General features: G+C 37.0%; 1 protein-coding gene and 1 long non-coding RNA gene across 18 annotated transcripts in view; one reads left to right on the top strand and one right to left on the bottom strand.

The window, feature by feature from the left end:
• Positions 1-21,132, top strand: part of LOC136246413 (uncharacterized) — a 339,040-nt gene that overhangs the window by 276,196 nt on the left and 41,712 nt on the right. The window lies entirely within an intron of this gene.
• LOC136246420 (uncharacterized) overlaps positions 1-21,132 on the bottom strand; it is a 423,931-nt gene that overhangs the window by 399,066 nt on the left and 3,733 nt on the right. For 2 of the 3 annotated variants that reach the window (XR_010696411.1, XR_010696409.1), the window contains exons 2-3: positions 18,020-18,063; positions 1,722-1,826 (exon numbers count right to left, since the gene is read on the bottom strand). This is a non-coding gene — a long non-coding RNA (uncharacterized lncRNA). Of the gene's footprint in view, positions 1-1,643; positions 1,827-18,019; positions 18,064-21,132 lie in introns of those variants that run through there. The other variant, XR_010696410.1, reaches the window with a different exon arrangement.

Genomic DNA, 21,132 nt, shown 5'->3' with positions numbered 1-21,132 from the left:
TAGCTAGAAACAAGTCACCCTGTAGAGAGTTCAGCTAGAAGAAGTCACATTGTAGAGAGTTCAGCTACAAAGAAACTACCATGTAGAGAGTTCAGCTGCAAACAAATTTCCCTGTAGAGAATTCAGCTACAAACAAATCACCCTGTAGAAAGATCAGCTAGAAGAAGTTACCTTGTAGAGAGTTCAGCTAGAAACAAATCACCCTGTAGAGAGTTCAGCTAGAAACAAGCCACCCGTAGAGAGTTCAGCTAGAAGAAGTTACATTTTAGAGAGTTCAGCAGTTTAGCTGCAAACAAATCGCCCTGTAGAGAATTCAGCTACAAACAAATCACCCTGTAGAAAGATCAGCTAGAAAAAATTACCTTGTAGAGAGTTCAGCTACAAACAAATCACCCTGTAGAGAGTTTAGCTACAAACAAGTCATCCGGTAGAGAGATCAGCTAGAAGGATCACCTTGCAGAGAGGTCAGCTACAAAGAAATCACCCTGCTTCATCTTTTCTTCTTCCTGTAGTAAAGAAAAAATGACAGGTTAAAAAGCCCTAAAGCCGGCCATAGGCCGGCTTTGGGGTATACAAATACAAAAAGAAGTGAAATCTAATCCAAAACAGCCAAGCTGTAAAAAAAGAGTGCGGCCCTGAGAAAGGCTATGGTGAAAAAAGATGTGAAATCCAAGGTGGCGGCCAAGAAATGGCTGTGATGGTAGGTTAATGGTAAAAATTTTAATAACAACAATTCAGGTGAATTTGGTGCCGCTTGGTCTTGGCACAAAATTCACCTGACTTGTCGTTATTAAAATGTTTACCATTAACCTACCATCACAGCCATTTCTTGGCCGCCACCTTGGATTTCACATCTTTTTTCACCATAGCCTTTCTCAGGGCCACACTCTTTTTTACAGCTTGGCTGTTTTGGATTAGATAATAATTGCTGGAAAGAAAAATAGATGGGAAAAAACAAAATAGGCTCATCCCTATAGGCCCCATCACAAAAAATTTATCAACCATATACCATGATCTAATTGTAATTCACTAAAAATTCAAAGATTTTGAAGAAACACATATTGAAATCATTTATTAAGGATTAAAGTTTTAATGGAGCCTTTTAAAATCTTAATTAAGTTGATACCTCATAATTAATTTTATAGATTACTATCAATGACAGTCTTTAATCACTATTTTTAATATTAACAAAATGATGAGCTACAGTTCATTTTGTAACTCAAGACAGACCAATTTTTCATGAATTACTCAAAATATTTGTTGCCATAAATCAGAACCATGTGGTGTATGGGGCAAAAAATTGGTATGGGAGATACTACAAACACACTAAGTTTCATCAAAATCCGAGAGGTGACCCTACAATTCCTTGGTGATTTGACATGGAATGACCCAGATGTTAAATACATTATGCAAACTGAGAGTCAACCTCAACTTCAACCTTAATCCAACAATAAATAAAAATCATACCTACTACCTTTGGCAACACTACCAAATATGGTATGCCATTATTAGTGTGTGAAATGATTCTCAGATAATTACCCGAAATTTCAAAATTGTTATGGAAAATATTCTGAAGTCTAGGAGAGTGTTTCTTACTATACCTTGAGTCATTTTCTACTTTTAGTTCTAGTTATTGTCTATAATGTTGTAATTTTATCAAATTATAATACTGCTAATCTTATATTATGTATTTTGTGATGACAATGTGAAGTAATACTTACAGGATCATAATATATCATAGCATTAACATCTATCAGCTGTGTAACTGTCTTGATTGTGTCCAAATCATCATTTTCTATAGCTTTGCGAAGTCTGCTCATCTCATCCTAATATATGACATGATATTGCATCATCCACACTACACCTACTAGTTACCATAACAACAATCACTAATACCACAACACAACATGGTCATTACTAGTAGACTATCACTCTAATGATGAATACCATCTTTACACATATGTGGCTGAATATGCGAAATGGGGCCTTCCACACACATCCAATTTACTCAATATGTAAATGTTAGCACTCGACATTCACTTAACTACAATAATAACCAATCATGCTATAATCCTATCTTGAATTGAAGGGAAATGACTTCATTCTAATGTTTCAACAAACGTAGTGTCAAAACGTACAGTGTTCAGTGTATATGCAATCATCTCAGCATAACCCTCATTGCTTGCACATATTTTTTTAAATAAAAACAATATTTGAAAAATAAGCATGCTATTGTAAAAAAGGAATGATGTGCTACAATGTATTATGTGTTACTCTAGGAAACAAGTCTAACATCAACTAAACCATCTTAAATCAAGTGTCACTAAAAGGAGGAATGGGAAATTAGAAAATCAAAATGGGAAATGAGAAGATGGGAAACGGAGCGTTTCTCTACAGTGCACTTTAATTTGTTGTATTCCAGGCAGTATTGCTAGCAAGTGATGATGTCAGAAGCCATCAGTGAAGGTGCAAGCTGGACACAAAGCCAAGTGCATGGTCAAAACTTGGTATTCAATCAATTATTCAGCATCCCACAGTCAGTATGGCTTTGCTACAGGAGTAGGAGTAGATAAAGTGACAATAAGCAAGACTGATTGAATGCAGCTCTTCAGTATTGTGCAAACTTGGCCTCATTCTTCAGGCAAGTGATCTCAATCATATTTATGTACCTCCTACTGTACTCAAATTCTCCTGTCACTACACCAAGTCTCCATCAACACTGTCATGGAATTAGTGTAACTACTGTACTACTGTATCTTTTGCTTTGAAGATCGGCACTAATAAAATTATGATTTATCAAGAATTATGAATGTAAGTAGCCACTAATGACACATGGTAATGTAATATGATTATAATTATGTACATGTATATGACACTTGTGTAATCAGCATATATGTAGAGGTAATTGTACATGGTAGTAGCTTGGGTAGAGTGTCACTAGCCAGCTACTGGTACTCAGTTCCTTCAAAAAGAAAATATCAAATAATGTATTCCAAGAAAGATGATCCAGTTTTATTTAAAGATATGGTAATGACAAAACACCAATCCACTTAGTGAACTAGGTGACTTATAGTATTGCACCTTGCAATGTTTGTAGTAGCTATAGTACATGATATAAAATTAATATTTTGTGATTATGATACAGTGTAAGAGATTCCCTTGGCAATTCATTGTTCTACAGTACTACTACTTCATCGACACTACATCTGAGACTACATTAATCACATGGTAAATATAAATGTTGTGAGTAATTATCTGATAGCTACAACATCATACATACAATATACCAGTGTTAGCAGCAGTGACAAGAGAACGTGTGACACTGAGTAGAGTAATCACACTATAGTATAACCACAGCAGGAGGTTAACAAATATGTATTGACTGAGATCACATGTCGGAAGAATGAGGTAGAGTTTGCACAATACTGAGAACACTTGACAAGCTGCTTTCATTCAGTCTTGTTCATTGTCACTCTAGCTACTCCTAGCAAAGTTGCACTGACAGTGGAACATCGAATAATGAATTCAAATACCAAGTTTCAACTATGCACTTGGCTTTATGTCCAGCTTGCACCCTCACTGATGACTTTTGACGCCCTCACTTGCTAGCAATATCACCAATACGTCTAAAACAAACTATAGAGAAATACTCAGTTTACCATTTCCTCATTTCCCATTCCTCCTTTTAGTGATACCCTCTTAAATCCCAGTGTGTGGGATTGCCATACAGCTATACAGGATGGCTCTGCTATAGAGTTGGGCGTATCAAAAAAGTAACTCCACGATTATTGTGAAGGGAAATATCACGGTTATTGCAGATATCACGATATTTACCATAGTACTGTAATTATTATAGATCAATGATTAAATGGCTCTCACAAAGCACATATAACACCATTATAGTAGCACATAATAATTGTATCATATATATGTACTATTATTACTTTTTGTACTTTCATTTTAGAACGATATAATGGAACAAAGTGAAATTATGATCATTTATCATCACTGAATAAACAACTTACAGACAGAGTACACTACAAAACATACTTGTTTAGTAATGCACAACATGTTGTCTACATATACAATCATGGGTAAAACATCAAAAGTCTAAGACATGTTTTTAGATAAAAAGATTAACATGTTCACGTTTTCTGCTGAAAGTCTGTTGTGCTGGGTGTTGACAATGTTTCCTCCCTTACTAAACAATCGCTCTGATGGAACGCTTGTCCCACAAATACACAAATATTTGCGGGCAAAGTATTGCAAGGCTGGAAACTTCTGTTTCTCATGTTCCCACCAGCATAATGGATCAGTGTCAATATGTACTGGTGGATACTTCTCATATCTCCTTATTTCCTTCTCCACTTTCTCTTCACAAGACAAGTCTTCTTCACCAACTGGCTCCACACAATGCTGTAAAATTGCACTAAGTCCTTTAAGTTTCTTCTTCTTCACTACTTGTTCTGTAGACTCTGTTTCTAAAGCTGGACCTGTTGGTGGAGGTCATGGTGGCAACAAACTTTCTAACTTTGAAACAGCCTCTTCTTTTATCTGGTAAAGTACTTCTTCTCTGTCTGCAACAAACTTGCAACGAAATCTTGGATCAAGAAAACTGCATTTATCTAATAATGTTTCTGCGAGTCTGCTGTAACGATCTGAGAGATCCTCCCAATTTTTTTTTCTTTCATCTGTTTTACAATTGGTCTGTCACTGGGTTTCACATCCACAATTGTCTTCAAAATGTGATCAAGGAGAGGACGAACTGCTGAAATTGTGACATGTTTTTCTCCGATAACATATCTGTAAATTTTGATAAAGGCTCCAGAACCTTCAAGATTGGCAAATTCATTCTCACCGGGCATCTTGTTCCAGTACTTCCTATCTTCAGCAAGCACTGCACATATGGCCTGATGTTGTTCAACTATCCGTGCCACCATTTGATATGTGGATCTCCACCTAGTGCTCACATCTGCTATCAACTTGTGCTTGGGTAAGGCTAAATCATCTTGTTTCTGGCGTAAATCACGGCTTTTCTTCCAACTGCGACTAAAAACTTCAATCAGAGAATGACATTTCTTCACAACCTGTTGTACACGATCAATATTAACTGCTTTCATCACAGCCAAATTAGGGTTGTGGCCAAAGCAACTGAGCCATTCACACAGAAGCATTGCAAATTCTGCCACAAAATTTGAGCCATTATCAGTGGTAGTAGCAACAACACTGCTTATGCTACGGCCCCAGTTTCCCAGTACATCTTGAAATGCTTCAGCAATATTTTTACCAGTATGATCCTGAAATATAGCCACAGTATCTAAGCAAAGAGACTGAAGGTGCCAGTTGAAATCAATGAAATGAACTGTAAAACTCATGAATGGACTATTGGAATTGCTGGTCCACAGATCAGTAGTTACTGCAAAATGACTGGCTTGTGCTAACTTTGGTATAACAATATTTTCCTTTACTTCATTGTACAAATGAGGAAACTGATGCTCCACAAAGTATTTTTGACCTGGTAGCTCATACCTTGGATTGAGCTTAGCCACGAATGCTCTAAATCCTGGCTTTTCAACTGTATAAAATGGCTACTCGTCTTTAGCAATAAAATAGGCCACAGCCTTATTCAACTCTAACGTACGTGGTGAGTCTGGTGACTTAGCACTGAATTTCTTAGTAGCTTCGATTGCATCAGTAATAGTTGACTGGTCAGGCGGTGGCTGACTTGAACTGGCCAACTGGGAGTCTTGACGTGATGAATTCTCTTTCTGCGCCGACAGGGCTTCTGTGTATAACTCCACATGGTGCTCTTTCAAATGATTCATCAAGTTGCTAGTGTTGCCTCCCTTCGCAGGAATGCTTCTGTAACAAGTCCGACAAACTGGCTTGTCTGCTTCCGAAGTTATTATAACACCGTTTTTGTTTGTCTTTAGACCAAAGTAGTTCCATTCTACGCTACTAGAGCGCAATGTTTTCACCAACCGTGTATCTTCATTGTCTGCCATATTTACCGGAAATGAAGTCTTCATGTGGATTATACGCATGCGCCATTTGAATAACGTCAATACCGGTTTTACGGTTCTTCAGAAATCGCTTCAGTCTCGGTTATTGTGGACTTCAATACCGTTGCAAACCGTCATACCGGTATACCGCCCAACGCTACTCTGCTACTGTGTGATAAGTTAGTTATCATCATACACCATCTTATTAACTTGTTGTCATGGAGAGTTTTGAATATCTTTGTATCATTCCTGTAGCTACACTGTATAACCAAGAGTACAGTATATGAACGACATGCGATTGTTTACAATGGGGTATGTACGTAAACAAGATCTTTGTCACTTTTTATTTAAAACCAAGCTATGCCAATTTATGGTAAAAACTTCAAGCCAAATTCAACTATGTACACAAGGTATATCACTGAGAATGTAAGAACCTTAGCATATTGTTAGTATATAAGTTGTTCTTCCTACTGTTTACAGTATGATTCCAAAATAGCTTCTCAGGTGAAGACATTATATTACTATTAAAATTGATAGATGCTTATTTTAACTAATTTTAGACAAATTATACCTTTTGTGTCTGTTTGTATTATTATTATTATTATTATTATTATGTATAATTGGTCAAAAAGAAGACAGAGTCTTATAAAACCAATCTCAATTAAATCATACAAATGAAAAGCGTTGATTATACAAAAAATGATCTAAATTAGTCTTAAAACTTAGTACATTGGGAGAAGTGGCAATTTCATAGGGTAAGGAATTCCAGTTATTAATTATTCTCTGTGAAAAGGCAAAGCGTCGTGTTGAAGTCATATTAAATTTCTTAAATCCATTAGATCTAGTACTGTAACTGGTGTTCATTGAAAAAAAAAATTCTTTATCTACTAATACTGCTCCATTCAAAATTTTATACATCATAATTAAGTCCATACGATTTCAACGTGTATAGTGAAGTGTTAAAGTGATTGAACTTTAGCTATAACTACAAGCATTATTGGATTACAATAATAAAGTAAATTAACTAAGTTACATTAGTGTTAGTAGTGTGTAATGAATGATCACAAATAGGACTGGCAAATATACCAGTATCATAGTAGTAAACTGTGATATTTAAGTCATACTGTTTTTGATATCATCTGCTTTTTATATTCAATACCACCATACCTTCTAGGATTCCTTTGGACATGTTTCATCCCATATTATTTCAGTAGAGAATTACCAGATGTTTGAAGTCAGGTGATGATGTAGGCAATTGGTCAATTTATGTAAACAAGTTTATTTGTGGTATTGACACATGAGACTTGTTGAGCTACCACAGGTATTTGTTTTTATTGTGGTAAATGATAGTTACATTAAGAACACTTCAACTTGATTAGTTGTTTCACAGACTAAAATATCAAAAGTATAGGGTTGGTAGGTCAGTATGTAATATTAACAGAAATCAGAACAATATGAGCACAAAAACAAGTTGATGTTGTGCTACTTCTAAAAACCAGGCGCCATGCAGCTACAGTACATGTAGCTCTAACTCATCTGGAATTAACCAACTATGTATTACTATCTTATAATTTTAACCAATAGGGTTCTTGGTTGTGTTATAATAAATTATTATCAGTACGTAACTCTCATATTTCATAGTTCTTTTAATTACATTGCTATGCACTGCTATGGAAGTGCTTGTTAAACAAACAACATATTATGCACAGAAGTATCTTCTAAACTGTTGTACAGTTTGACCATCATGTTTTCTGCCACAAATTCTCTTGATAAAGCCTGAAAGCTACATGCTCTTCATTTTCGTTCATGTACGCAAAAGATATGTCCCCTTTCGACTAGAAGGGATAGGCTATTCCTAGTAGTCTATGAGGTCTGCACCATTGTTTTTAGTTGTTAAACGCCTGTAAAACCCCAAAGGGTATGTAAATCGCAAAGTCCGAGGAGAGCTTCCACACCCACATATCAGACTGCAAACCACCTCAGAGCAAAGTTTACCTGTGCAGAAGTTCAATACAGACTTTATTTTGCTTTTACTTCTTACGTAAAGCTACTTTTGCCATTTTAATGATTTTGCTCATGTGGGTGCATACGGACAAACATAGGCAGATAGTTAGGTAAATAGATACTGTAGGTACACACACATTTATGAAAACAATTTCAGTAAACCTGGCAGTTTGGTCTCAACAAAGCAGCAACTCATTTGCAGCCATACTGTGTTTCTGAGTTAGGTTTTGAGAAGGTGAATGGCAGGTAAATACATAGTAGTTAATTGTATTGGAATAATACAAGGGTTGTATTCAGAGTTTCAGTTTTAGTGGCATTTTAGCTTCCTTTTCCATGAGTTTTTTTTTAATCTTTGAACAATGGGCTGGTCAGGCCTGTGAAACAATTAAGTTGACATGGCCTAATACTGTGACATTAGTAATACGTACCACTACTAGAAATAGTGCAGTGGCATAGCATAACAAGTGTACATTTTGACCAAATTTGACACAGCAATGGTTATTACAAGAAATTTGTATATCCGACCATCTCCAACTACACCCATTTTGATAGGCATCGTCCACTTATTCACACATGCTAATCTATCAATGTTATAAGCAATGTAACTTTTGTAATGGTTGTCTAAACTAGCCATACACCTCTTCAAGTAGTACAACTACATCGAATACACTGCATTTTTATCACAGTGTTCCTGAGCCTGCTTAGTATAGTACTCTTTTATATCCATTGAGCTGAACTCTCAATAACTCTCAAGTATGGAATTACACAAGTTCTTGAAATTTGGCTCATTTGTAGTACTGATCTCTGACACATTATTGATGGCCAATCAAAGTTTTCATCATAAATTTCTAATGAGGAAGTCATAAACACCCAGTCTGTTATGACTATTTCTCAAACTTGTAATGGAGTCAATCTGCACCTGTCTGCTCTTGACACCTTACTGTCATCACTATAACCATCTGGGTGGCTGAAATGTCATTTCTCTAATAGACAAATCCAGTTATCTTTATATCGTTTTCTCAGAACTCAGCTCAACATGTACATACTACAAGATACGGTCAGCTTCAAGGTAACGTTCACCCACATGAGTGAAATGTGGGTGAAATTCTGGCACAATGCTAGTGAAACGTGTTCAAGTTCAGTGACTAAACTTGTATTTTGCAACACTTATGTTGTCTCTATGTGGCTACAGCATACTTTTCTATGGACATTTTGCATGCACAGATTGTGGGTGAAATGCAGGGAAATCGTGAGCAAAACAAGAGGAAAACACATTGTATACATGGGCAAATTTGACCTTGGAACTGAGCTGCTATACTAACAGTACCTCATAATGAATTCAGTATAATCTGTCAAGAGAGTGATGAGCTAGAACTTACAGGACATGTCCTTTTAAATTCAAAGAAAATTGTAGTCAGTTGTGGAGGACACTTGCATGTAATTTAATTGTGCATAATCATCTTGAGAGTTGTCATTTAGTTTGGAGATATTAGATGACATGAACTGATTTGAAAAGACTAACAATCATACAGTATGATAGTAACTGTATAGTATGGACCACAAAGCAGTAGGCGTGACCCATGAAATAAAATCACCCAAAACCAGCCTCAATTTTCCCTGACGATGATGAGGCAGCATTGGCTAGGTAAAAGTAAGCCCAAACAAGCTTTCAGATCGACCCAAAATATTTTCAACAAGTTGTTACGGAATTTAAAAAATAATATATTTAACAGAATTTTCTACTGACTGACTGAATAACTGACTGATGCCTTCAGACAAGCGTAACTCGATAATGGCTAAGGCTACGGGCTTGATTTTTTCACTGTTCGACGTTGCTTCAGCCCGACAGGTGCCTTTTGGCATACTGCAGTACGTACAATGCATTTTTCATGGACTTACCAGTGTCCTCCTTTGTGTCCCATTCATTTTTGCTGACAGGGAAAGGTGTCGATTTGGTGCGAGCACGTGATGGCTTCCCTTTGGAACGGAAATCGTCCGTATTTTTCATAGTGGCTATTTTGATTGCAAAAGCGCTTTTCAAACAGTTCTTCATTCGTATTGCTGTGTAACGGGTTGAACATAGCCGACAGCGAAGCATAATGGAAACATCACTTTTCAGATGATAATTAATAAAATTGGGGCGCGGCACCATTTCTTTTGGTATGCGTAGATTGTAGAGGTTCTTCTGGTAAAGTTCTTGATTCGTATTGCTGTGTAACGGGTTGAACATAGCTGACAACCAAGCGTAATGGATACTTCACTTTTCAGACAATAATTGATATACTGTAGCTGGGGCGCGCGGTGCCATTTCAGATGCGGTATGCGTGGGTTCACCAGTCATAATAAATTATGTACAAGAAAGTTAACAAACAAGTACATGAAAAAATTTGAAATTTTCAACTAAAGTAGGGACCATAGCACACCGATAAAAAGTACTGAAACAAGTTGGAGTAGTCCATAATATTAAATCACAGTAAAACAATAAGAAGTGTTATATCCCTACTGTGCATTTCCATTATTGAATCTTGAGCACAGTAGGGATATAACACTTTCTTATTGTTTTACTGTGATTATATATCATATACACTACTCCAGCTTGTTTCAGTACTTTTTATCGATGTGATATGGTCCCTACTCTAGTTGAAAATTCCAAGTTTTTTCATGTACTGTACTTATACTTGATTAATACCACCAATTGTGTATTCTAAGTTACAGAGAACAAAAAATGATGAAAGTAAGGAGGACACAATGCTAGTGTGGGATGTTTGTATGCAAAGTCAAAAGTGTAGTGAAACAAGTAGAAAACAGTGAAACCTCATTAACAGAGCCACCTATAGGACCATAATAAGTGGCCCTGTTAGCAAGGTGACCCTATTACTAACAACTTATGTATATATAAAGCTGATAAGCATTCTATCCATCTGTCATGTCACTTACTCACCAAACTCAGTGTGAATCAACAAAATGAAAGTTGATAATGAAGTACTCATTATCTGGCTCATCTAAGATTATTATCACAGGTTCATGTGTGCTTCCGTTCATTCTCTACAACATGTAGAAGACCAAGGCGTAGAAAAAAATTGAGCAACGATCCTTTGAAAACCACAACACAAACTGTTTAGTAGTAAAACGCCTGACTATAGTATGTTCACGTTGAGCTGAATCCTGAAAAACAGCTAAAAATTAAAAGTGGAATTTTTCTCAACACAGTTAACATTTCAGCAAACCAGATGATTCTTGGTAACAGCAAGTGTGTTGACAACAGACACGTACGGTTTGGCTTCATTACAAGTTCGGAAAAGGGCTGTAATGGACACTTTAGTTATATGGCTTCCCCATAGTAAATATATTGTGAACATTTTGATTAACCATAAATATTATGTCAAACATTTGAACAACAAAATTTTGAAATGTTTTTAGCAGGTCAAGCAATACTACTAATGAGCCAAATTTCAAGATCATGTGTAATTGCATCCAAGAGTTATTAAATGTTTTTGAGGATTCAGCTCAACGTGAACATACTATAGTGTGTTGGAGGTAATGGGTTCAAATCCATGTGTTGGCACTTTAAAACAGTACCATTTTGTGCACACCTATATAAAACTCAACCTTTAGCTCATAGTGTCTTGGCATGCAAAGCATATATCAACGAGGAATTTTAGTGAAATTAAACGCATATCATATGGCACCTTAAGTGTTGTTGTAGTAAATACTTTTGTTTGTTCTTTATAGGGTGATGAAGGCACTGGTGTAGGGAAGGATCACTGAAAAGTTGAGTTATATTTTTGTCAAAATCACAGACAAAAAAACTGGTGATATGCACGCCTATGGCCAACCTGGGTTCGATTCCTGCCTAGGTCATAGCTTTTTTAAACTTTCAATGCACCTTTTGTTCTACAGTATCTGTTCCATACAATTTTTTTATCCACAAACCCTTATGCTTACAGTTTTTCAGCACTGGCACATAGACTGCTTTACATCATAGGGACTCTTATAGTGCTTTTGTGGTAGGGCAGGCAAATTGTCAGCATATTTGTCCATCTGTGTGTTTGTCCAGTGTGTAGGCAAAAGCTTCTTTCACACTTAATCTGTATGACACTTAGTTCAGACTTACCTCATTACTTAGAAAACAAGCAACTTGCATGATTGGGCAGGTACTACTGTGCATGTGAAAAATGATATTACTGACATCATGCAGATACCATAGTTTACACTAAGGAACTGTGTGTGCAAGTGCTCAACTATTTCACTAATCCTGCTTACATCTTTTCACTCTTTTCAACTTGCAACGGAGTCAATCTGCACATGTCTGTTTTGCTCTTGACACCTTACTGTCATCACTATTATTGTTGGTAGGTTACTATCCAGGAAAAACTATTTTATCTGTTTTCTCAAAACTCAGCTTGGCATATACATGCTATCCCAGGGGCGGATCCAGGAGCTAACAAGGGGAGGGGCACAAACAGGCTAAGTTGTAGATGGTTGAAGAAAGCCAGATTCTCTAGTTCAGTGATGCATATATGAAGCAGCAAATAATCACCTCTTAGTAGTGTGTCTCACAGTTGATTTTTACCATTTTGGCCTTTTTAGATGGTTGTGAAGTCATAAAAGTTATTTCAAAGACTCTGAATGTCTTTAAACCAGCAACACGATAATTATTTTTAGAGGCGCTTAGTACGCACGAAGGTGCTGGGTGGCAATTTCACTGCTGGTTTGACTTTGGTTTCTTTTAGTTTCAGGTGAATTTGTATTAAATATTAGTAAATGTGCATCTTGGCCTGACACAAAGTTTAGTAGCTAGCTATTTTAATCAGAAGCATGGCTGGCTCCTCTACAAGGTGGAGGGGGGGCATTTGCTCCAAATGCCCCATGCTGGATCCGCCATTGTATCCCATAATAATTTCATTGATCTTAGTATAATCTGTAAAGAGAATGATGAGCTACAACTTACAGTACACGTTCCTTTAAATTTAATGAAAATTGTAGTCAGTGGTGGAGGACACTTGCAGGTAATTTAATTGTATATAATCATCTTGAGAGTTGTCATTTAGTTTGGAGATGTTAGATGAGGTGAACTGATTTGAAAAGACTAACAATACTTGATTAATACCACCAATTGTGTATTCTAAGTTATGCACAGCATAATAATGAAATTGATAAAAGTAAGGAGGACACAATGTTAGTGTGGGATGTTTGTATACAAGGTCAAAAGTGTAGTGAAACAAGTAGAAAACAGTGAAACCTCATTAACAGAGCCACCTATAGGACCATAATGAGTGGCCCTATTAGCAAGGTGACCCTATTACTGACAACCTAAGTATATATAAATCTGATAAACCTTCTGTCCATCCGTCACGCCGCTTACTCACTAAACTCAGCGCAAATCAACATAATCAAAGCTGATAATGAAGCACTCATCATCTGGCTACTCGAAGATTATAATCATCAGTCCATGTGTGATTCTGTTCATTTTCTACAGCATGTATAAGACCAAGGTCTGAAGAAATTTTGAGCAACATTCCTTTGAAAACCACAACACAAACTGTTCAAGTAGTAGAACGTGTTGGAGGTGATGGGTTCAAATCCATGTGTTGGCACTTTTTTTTCTAAACAGTACATTTTTGTGCACACCTAAATAAAACTCAACATTTAGCTCATAGTATTATGACATGCAAAGCACATATTGACAAGGAATTTTAGTGTAAATGTATATCATCTGGCACCTTAAGTGATGTTGTAGTATGGTACTGCCCAAGTGTATGGTACCACCCAAGACTCAAGTGCAATTACGCACAATTAAAATAGTTGCTACAAAGTGAGTGTGGCACCTGTTTTGATCGCGGGTATTTATTTGTTGATTCGAGGGATGAAGACTTGCAATCGAAAAAGGTTCCACGCCAACTTTTTTGTGAGTTTTTTAATCGCTTGTAATTGCATGCGTGCGAGTGAGTGAGATATTACGCGAGAGCAGTACCACAAATCAATATGTGCTCTTCTTTGTTCTTTATAGGGTGATGAAGACACTGGTGTAGGATAGGATCACTGAAAAGTTGAGCTACAGTAATATTCTTGTCAAAACCACAGGCAAACAACTGAAGTGATATGCGCACCTCCCTTGATAATAGCCAACTTAGGAGGTTTGATCCCTGCCTAGGTCATTACTTTATAAAAAGTTTCGATGCACCTATTTGTTCTACAGTATCTGATACATACAATTTATTATCCACAAACCCTTACTCTTACAGTTTTTCAGCACTAGCACATAGACTGCTTTACATCATAGGGATGGACTCTTATTTTACTTTTGTTGTAAGGCAGGTAAATTGCCAGAATATTTGTCCATCTGTGTGTTTGTCCAGTGTGTAGGTAATAGCTTCTTTCACACTTAATCTGTATGACACTTTGTTCAGATTTACCTCAAAGAAGCAAGTTGCATGATTGAGCAGGTACGTATTACTGTGCATCTGAAAAATGATATTACTGGCACCATGTAGATACCATAGTTTACAATGAGGAACTATGTGTGCAATTGCTCAACCATTTCACTAATCCTGCTTACGTCTTTTCATTCTAGATCTGCTTAAAGGATCATTTAATGTCATATATGACAATAAAATTAATGATGATGTTTAAACACCAGCATGAGGTTTTGTATAAGAGGTGTCACTACAATGTTAATACTGAGAGTGCATAGCATAGAACAAGTTCTGATCCTTTGATTGCCATACAGTAACTACAATTACAAATGGACATGGTTTTAATGTGGAACAGACTCATAAATGGACTGGTTCAAACAAGCCTAAATACCAGTATAGCTCATAGCATAGCATCCCATAAACAATACTACACACAACAAAGGTCTTACAAAAGCTTTTAACTATGATTTTAAGGCGCGGTCGAGCCAACAACAAGCCCAGCGCTTAAAACTAGGTTTAATAAATTCAGGTAATAGCAGTCACAGGTGAAATTGTCACTATCAGTGCTGTAGACATGGTTGAATTATAATTATAGCACATTTTATTGTTGCAGTCAGCCTTACCAGCTGGTGAAGTAAAACTGTGGTGTGACTTTGAAGCCTGCCCATCACCTCCCGTAACCTGTTACACTGAGAAGCAGCCGCAAAGCTATGTAGCAATTAACCTTAACACAAATCTATTATTAATAACAGCATCTCTTCAACAAGTCACCTTTGGCTTGTTTACAGCATTATAAAGTCACGCCATGAAGAATGCACTTTTAATTCAGCACAGAAGGAATGAAGTTCAAGAGTAGTTTAAGCGTCATCCTTAATATCGGCTTATACAAGTATTGAGGTTTGTTTACTGTCACTGTAGTGTCTGGTATTGTTTAGGAGTGGGTAACTGTGATAAATAGACGTTCGGAATAAGTTTTTCCCAGTCCATTTACGAGTCCGCTTTCCCAGTCCATTCTGTGTTTTAGTCATGTCCATTGCAAATTGTGTTGGCTTTAAATTTATGCACAAGTTCATTTCTTCCTTTTTGTTGACAGTAAGGTAAATGTCATGTAGAGACAGAAACTGTGCTGTGTGTACACCATCTGTAATGGCCTTAGCTTGTATGTAGTTCAACTAACCCTGCATGTTCATTACGTCACTAAGCACTATCAACATGTATGCTACACAGCAATATAGAATACTAATAATGTTACATTTGTTGTCCCTACATGTACAGCAGGTACCAATGCTTTTATTTGTTCTTTACAGCACGTTGAAGGCACTGGTAGGCAAGACTTACTGAATAATTGAGCTACATTCCTGTCAAAACCACAGACAAATAACTTTGGCGTTTTGCATCATTAATTTCAGTATGCAGTATGGGGTAGGTAAAAAGAGTGGACCCGGGGACCAAGGACCCAAGACCACGGGACCTGTGGAAATCCAATTCTTCTTGGAATTTTATACACTTTACAACATTCTATTCTTACCTCTGCAAGTTGTCTTGCATTGCAAATCCACTTTTTCCCCCATCACTGTGTCTCGCATGATGTTTACACTAATTAGAAATTAGTAGCACCTCTGAAACAGTGTCTGAAGCTGACTGCATTTATAGGCCACTCTCCTGCTGCTCAATGAGCATACTAGTCTATTATGTTGCCTAGCTACTAAATTTAGAGATACTGTGCACACAAATATTCCAGGGAAATAGTAAATACTAGATAGCCAAACTAAGCAAGTTTCAGCAGCTCAACAACCAGATGTGCTTGTTATGGCTGGCAGTGGTAACAGGCAGGCAGTGGCCTATATAAAATACAATCAGCTTCAGACACTTTTTCAGAGGCGCGTATAATTTCTAATTGCTGTAAACATTGTGCGAAACACTGTGACGGGGAAAAAGTGGATTGGCCATGCAAGACTACTTGCAGAGGTACCTAGTACAAGTATAGAATATTGTGAAGTGTATAAAATTCCAAGAAAAATTGGATCTCCGTGGGTTCCCGGCAGAGGAGTAGCTAAGGTGGGGACTGGTAGGGCACAGGCCCAACCAATCAGCTTTAGTGCCCTACCAACTCAATTTGCAGAAATTATTCAAGCGCGATCGAAATACCCTAATAGAGCAATCACCCTAATACAAGAGTCAAGCATTATTAGCATGATAATAAATGATCAACTGCTTAAATTGCTCTAAAATTCAACTTTAGAGGGTTTGACTTAAAACAATTTCCTTGAGGGCATGCCCCCAGATGCCCCTAGCAATAAGGTGTCGACCTTTTTTTTTTTTGGTCTTCACCTAAAATCTAGCTGTGCCCAACCAATCCTTCAGGGCTAGCTACGCCACTGGTTCCCGGGTCCTTGGTCCCTGGGTCCACTGTTTTTACCTACCTTGAGGGATGGCATAAGTTCTTTAAAAGTAACATCACCATACATGGTACATAGCTACATAAGCAGTGCCGGTGTTTAATGCTTGGTCTCTGTTTCCGGTATTAAAACATGTGGAGGTGGTCCTGCATGTAAAGCAGGTACCAATGCTAGTGTAGGTATAAAACAACATTGTAAGAGATGCAGTGATGTCTTGTTCATTCTAGATGTACAGGTGAATACCACAAGTAAAAGGTGATAATGGTTAACAGGTTATAAGTACGTCCATTTTACTACTACAATACAGGTACATAACTGAGACAAGTAGGCTGGTACAACATAGTAAACTGTTAACCTCACAATTTACCCTGGGAATTGGTTTGTGGTCATCAAAAAGCAACAACACAACAATATCTTTATGTTTGACCTCCCTCCTAGCCTACACATGTACTACACTTTGAAAGGGCATTGCTTCAGGTTTTTGCAATTGAATTCGTCCCATTTGCAATTGTGTTCATCACTTTTGCAATTGAATTGTAATTGAATTCATCAGTTTTGCAACTGAATTCGTCCCGTTAGTAATTAAATTTGTCAGTTTTGCAATAGAATTCATCGCTTTTGCAGTTGAATTCGTCCGTAACAAGAATGGCAACTCGAGAAAACACGAAAACATGGTGTAGCAGCTGCTAGAACTTGTTCAGATACAACAGTAGTAAACAACTCTCTTCCTCTACAGCCTATCCAGCAACATTCCAAACTCTACTACAACATTCATGATGGGTGTGGTCACTCGCGAGCAATCTAATTAACTCGTCAGACAGCTATCGGCTTCGCGTACTACCAGCTCCAATTACCTTCTAGTGCCTCAAGTGTAACTCTCCAAGGCGTAAATAATTCATCTATTAATGAACGGTTGGTTACTTGGAGCCGTTTTATTTATGACGAATTGTAATGCAAACACGACAAATTCTATTGCAAAACCAATGAACTTAATTGCAAACAGGACGAATTCAATCGCAAAGGAGATGAATTCAATTGCAAAAACCTGTATTCAAATATGGCCTGACACTAGTGTAATTGACCAGTAATTGTCCGTTGTCCAAACATTATTTCACACACTAATACATCAACCACACATTGTAGGTTTGACATTTATACAACACAATACACAATACAGGTATAATAAGTGTATACTCACTCCAGTAAAACCCGATCTCTTCTTTTCAGCCATATCACTATCTTCTGTAACAACATAACACAATACAACATGTTGTAATATTTATGTAGTTATCTATTGTGGATCACATGGTCACATGAATAGGTAAAATTCAAGAAATTTATAAGCTAATAAGATGATTATAATCATATTCACAGTATACTTTCCAATGGAGTCAGTAACAGAACACACACATTTAACTTTCCTTGTTTTGATTTACGTCATCATGTGGTTGCTAAAGTTAAAAGATGAGCAAGACGTAAAGCAGTGTGTTGTCAGTAGTCTATGGTTAACCTCACTTCAGATGAGTCTCTCAGGACAGTCAAGAAAGTTTAAAGAGTTTGTAAGAACCATACTGAGTTAATTTTTGGTAGGGACAAATAGGTTGCTGGTAATTTATCAATGTCTCATTACTGACTGGTTTTCAGTGACCCATGGACATGTGTAGTCATAGAATTGGAACTTATATCAATCTTGTACCATATGTACTGCAAGTGTGTCTACAGCTACTAGGAGAACACAGTTCCCTTAGGTCCACCATTCAATTTCCGGGTCATTCTACATGTGGAATACGAACTTTTAATCAGTATAGACATGATGGTTTTGAGTAGTGTTCAAAAAATCATAGCTCACAACAAATGAATACTATCCTCAAAATGATTATAACATAATTTGTGACTAATTTTATCTTTAAATTTTTGATCTACACACACACCATTAAACTTGACTTCTCACCATAACTGGATAGCCATACCAATACACTACACATTCACACCACAGCTATACCACTGACTTGTTCGGGCCATTTTCACGAGTGGATTTTTAGACGTGTACCAGTCACTGTGAACACACTGGCTCCTTGAACTTCAGTTTAAACACAATACTAGAGGCATGGACACCATTAGAAAGTTGCTTAGATGTAATTATGTCACTCTGAGTGACACAGGTACTGCAGTCTTTAGAGCCATTATTTAGGCTGGAGACTCCATATGGGAATTTCTTTTAATATACCAATTGCTCACCAAACACACATGATGGTGTGTCTGTGTTACAGATGCTGTCATGAAATATGTTGCTCAAAATCATGGTTATATCAATAGCTAGTTTTCTATATGAGCTAAAGTGAGCTAAAGACAATGGTTGGGGATATATGTGACTGAATTTGACAAAACCCGGCTTCGACGCACAAAACTTCGTTAGGAGATATGGCGATTTTAAGTAATCATTGTGTAATAACTTCCCAGTGCCTACAGCTGTGCAAACAAAATTTGCACCAAGTATGCATCTATTTACTAGCTATCACTGAGTGGGTGTATACATTTCTGATACCCAAAATTAGCCCTGTTTTGGGCAGCTTTTCTCGAGTGAGTAATAATATCACAGGTGATAGTAATAGGGTGGGAGGGTGGGGGTGGATGGTGGTCTTAATATACGGGTATAAAATGGAGTAAGAAGACGATTGGAATCCAGAGGCCAAGTTTGGGCTCTCCATGGCCCTCAAATCACTCCAAATTGACCGAGAACACTATTGGTGAGCTCTCTGTGAAGTCCCAGCTCACTACACACCATTATCACAAAGCCATGGCCATTCAATGGCGCCAATCTCCCACTCGTGGCTTTGACAGGGTCGGAAGAAAGCTGCCACAGAAACCAGACTTGCCAGTCCTGAAGGAAGTACAGTGTGGAATGTGATAGTGTATTAGGCCAGCAATCCATTTCTGGTAAAAACGTAAGTTTGATTTTGTGTGTGTGGAAGCCTTGTTATGTGAAATCCGGTCACATATGTGGTCAAAATGTCAAAGTCGTAGCTGTTGACTTCACTAAGATCGAAATGTCTAGATTTACATACGTATCTTATAATCTATTTATCTACATACATCAACAGTTTTTTTTTTACAAGTTTGTCAATAAATGTCCATTAACATTGATAAACATTCTTTCTTCTCTAAGCTGGTTGCTCTACCAAAGTATTTCATATTATTTGATTTGCTGTTTAAACTCCATGCAATCAGCTAGAGCCATTCTTCTTTGCAGGAGCAATAACACACAACGACACTAAAAATATACAGTACAAAAGTTAGCTGAACAAAAATATAACTACAAGCGAGAACAACTGGACATATAAAATACAATTACAAAACAGACGATGAACACAAGCTAATTATTACATGTCATTAAGTAGATAAGCATGATATTATCATGGCAGGATCACTGGTAATGGAGGTCTTTGATAATAGGATGGAAGGAGATGGTATTGTATTCTACCAGTTAGAAGCAGTAACCTGAAGGTGTAGCCTCTGTGAAATAGTGAAATATATCTATCATTTGTCCTGGTATTATATTGCAAATGGCAGTGATCAAACTGAATTATCAAAGGAATACATTTGACTTGTTGATATTGGTGAAACATTAGACAAGAGGACTGGGTTTCTGAAATGGTCATGCAGTACTGGGATACACATAATAATATGTACATGGTCAAACTTAGGTAGTTACTTGCACATCCACACTGTCCTGTTTTGTATATGTTCCAGCAGGTGCAATGACTGCTGACAAAGTGGAGGACCCCACACAGGAAGGACATAATACAAGTGAGATAAGACTAATACATTTAACAGTAACTATAGTAGGTCAGTATTCAGACAATGTTTGTGACAACTAATAAGTTAAAGATAGTACAACATTTTCTTACAAACTTGAGATACATGGTAGGTTCATGATAGCATACAGTCAAAATTACACACCCAAGTACCTTTGTTTATGAACTGATTTTAGGTCAGAATTATCTACTACTGATATAATGAAAACTTTAATTTGAACCATGTGACATATTTTACCAGTTTAATCTCATTTCACTATTAGCGATTTCACCTTTCATTTCTCTCCGTTCTGAAAACTTATAACAGTGTTTGTGATTTCTATCACTTAAATAGCTTTGAAACCAAGATAATACCAAGATTGCTGATTCTTTCTAAGGGAGTCAAACAATTTACGAATATCAAGAAAACCAGCACACACTACTTTTTTCTCTTCATGTATACAATGTATATACAACATGAAGCAAAATATCTGATTTCAACAACAAAAGGAACCTT

The sequence above is a fragment of the Dysidea avara genome, chromosome 2 (genome assembly GCF_963678975.1).
Source record: "Dysidea avara chromosome 2, odDysAvar1.4, whole genome shotgun sequence".
NCBI lineage: Eukaryota > Metazoa > Porifera > Demospongiae > Dictyoceratida > Dysideidae > Dysidea > Dysidea avara.
Note: the sequence above shows the minus strand (reverse complement) of the source record. Positions and strands in the feature narration are given on the sequence as shown.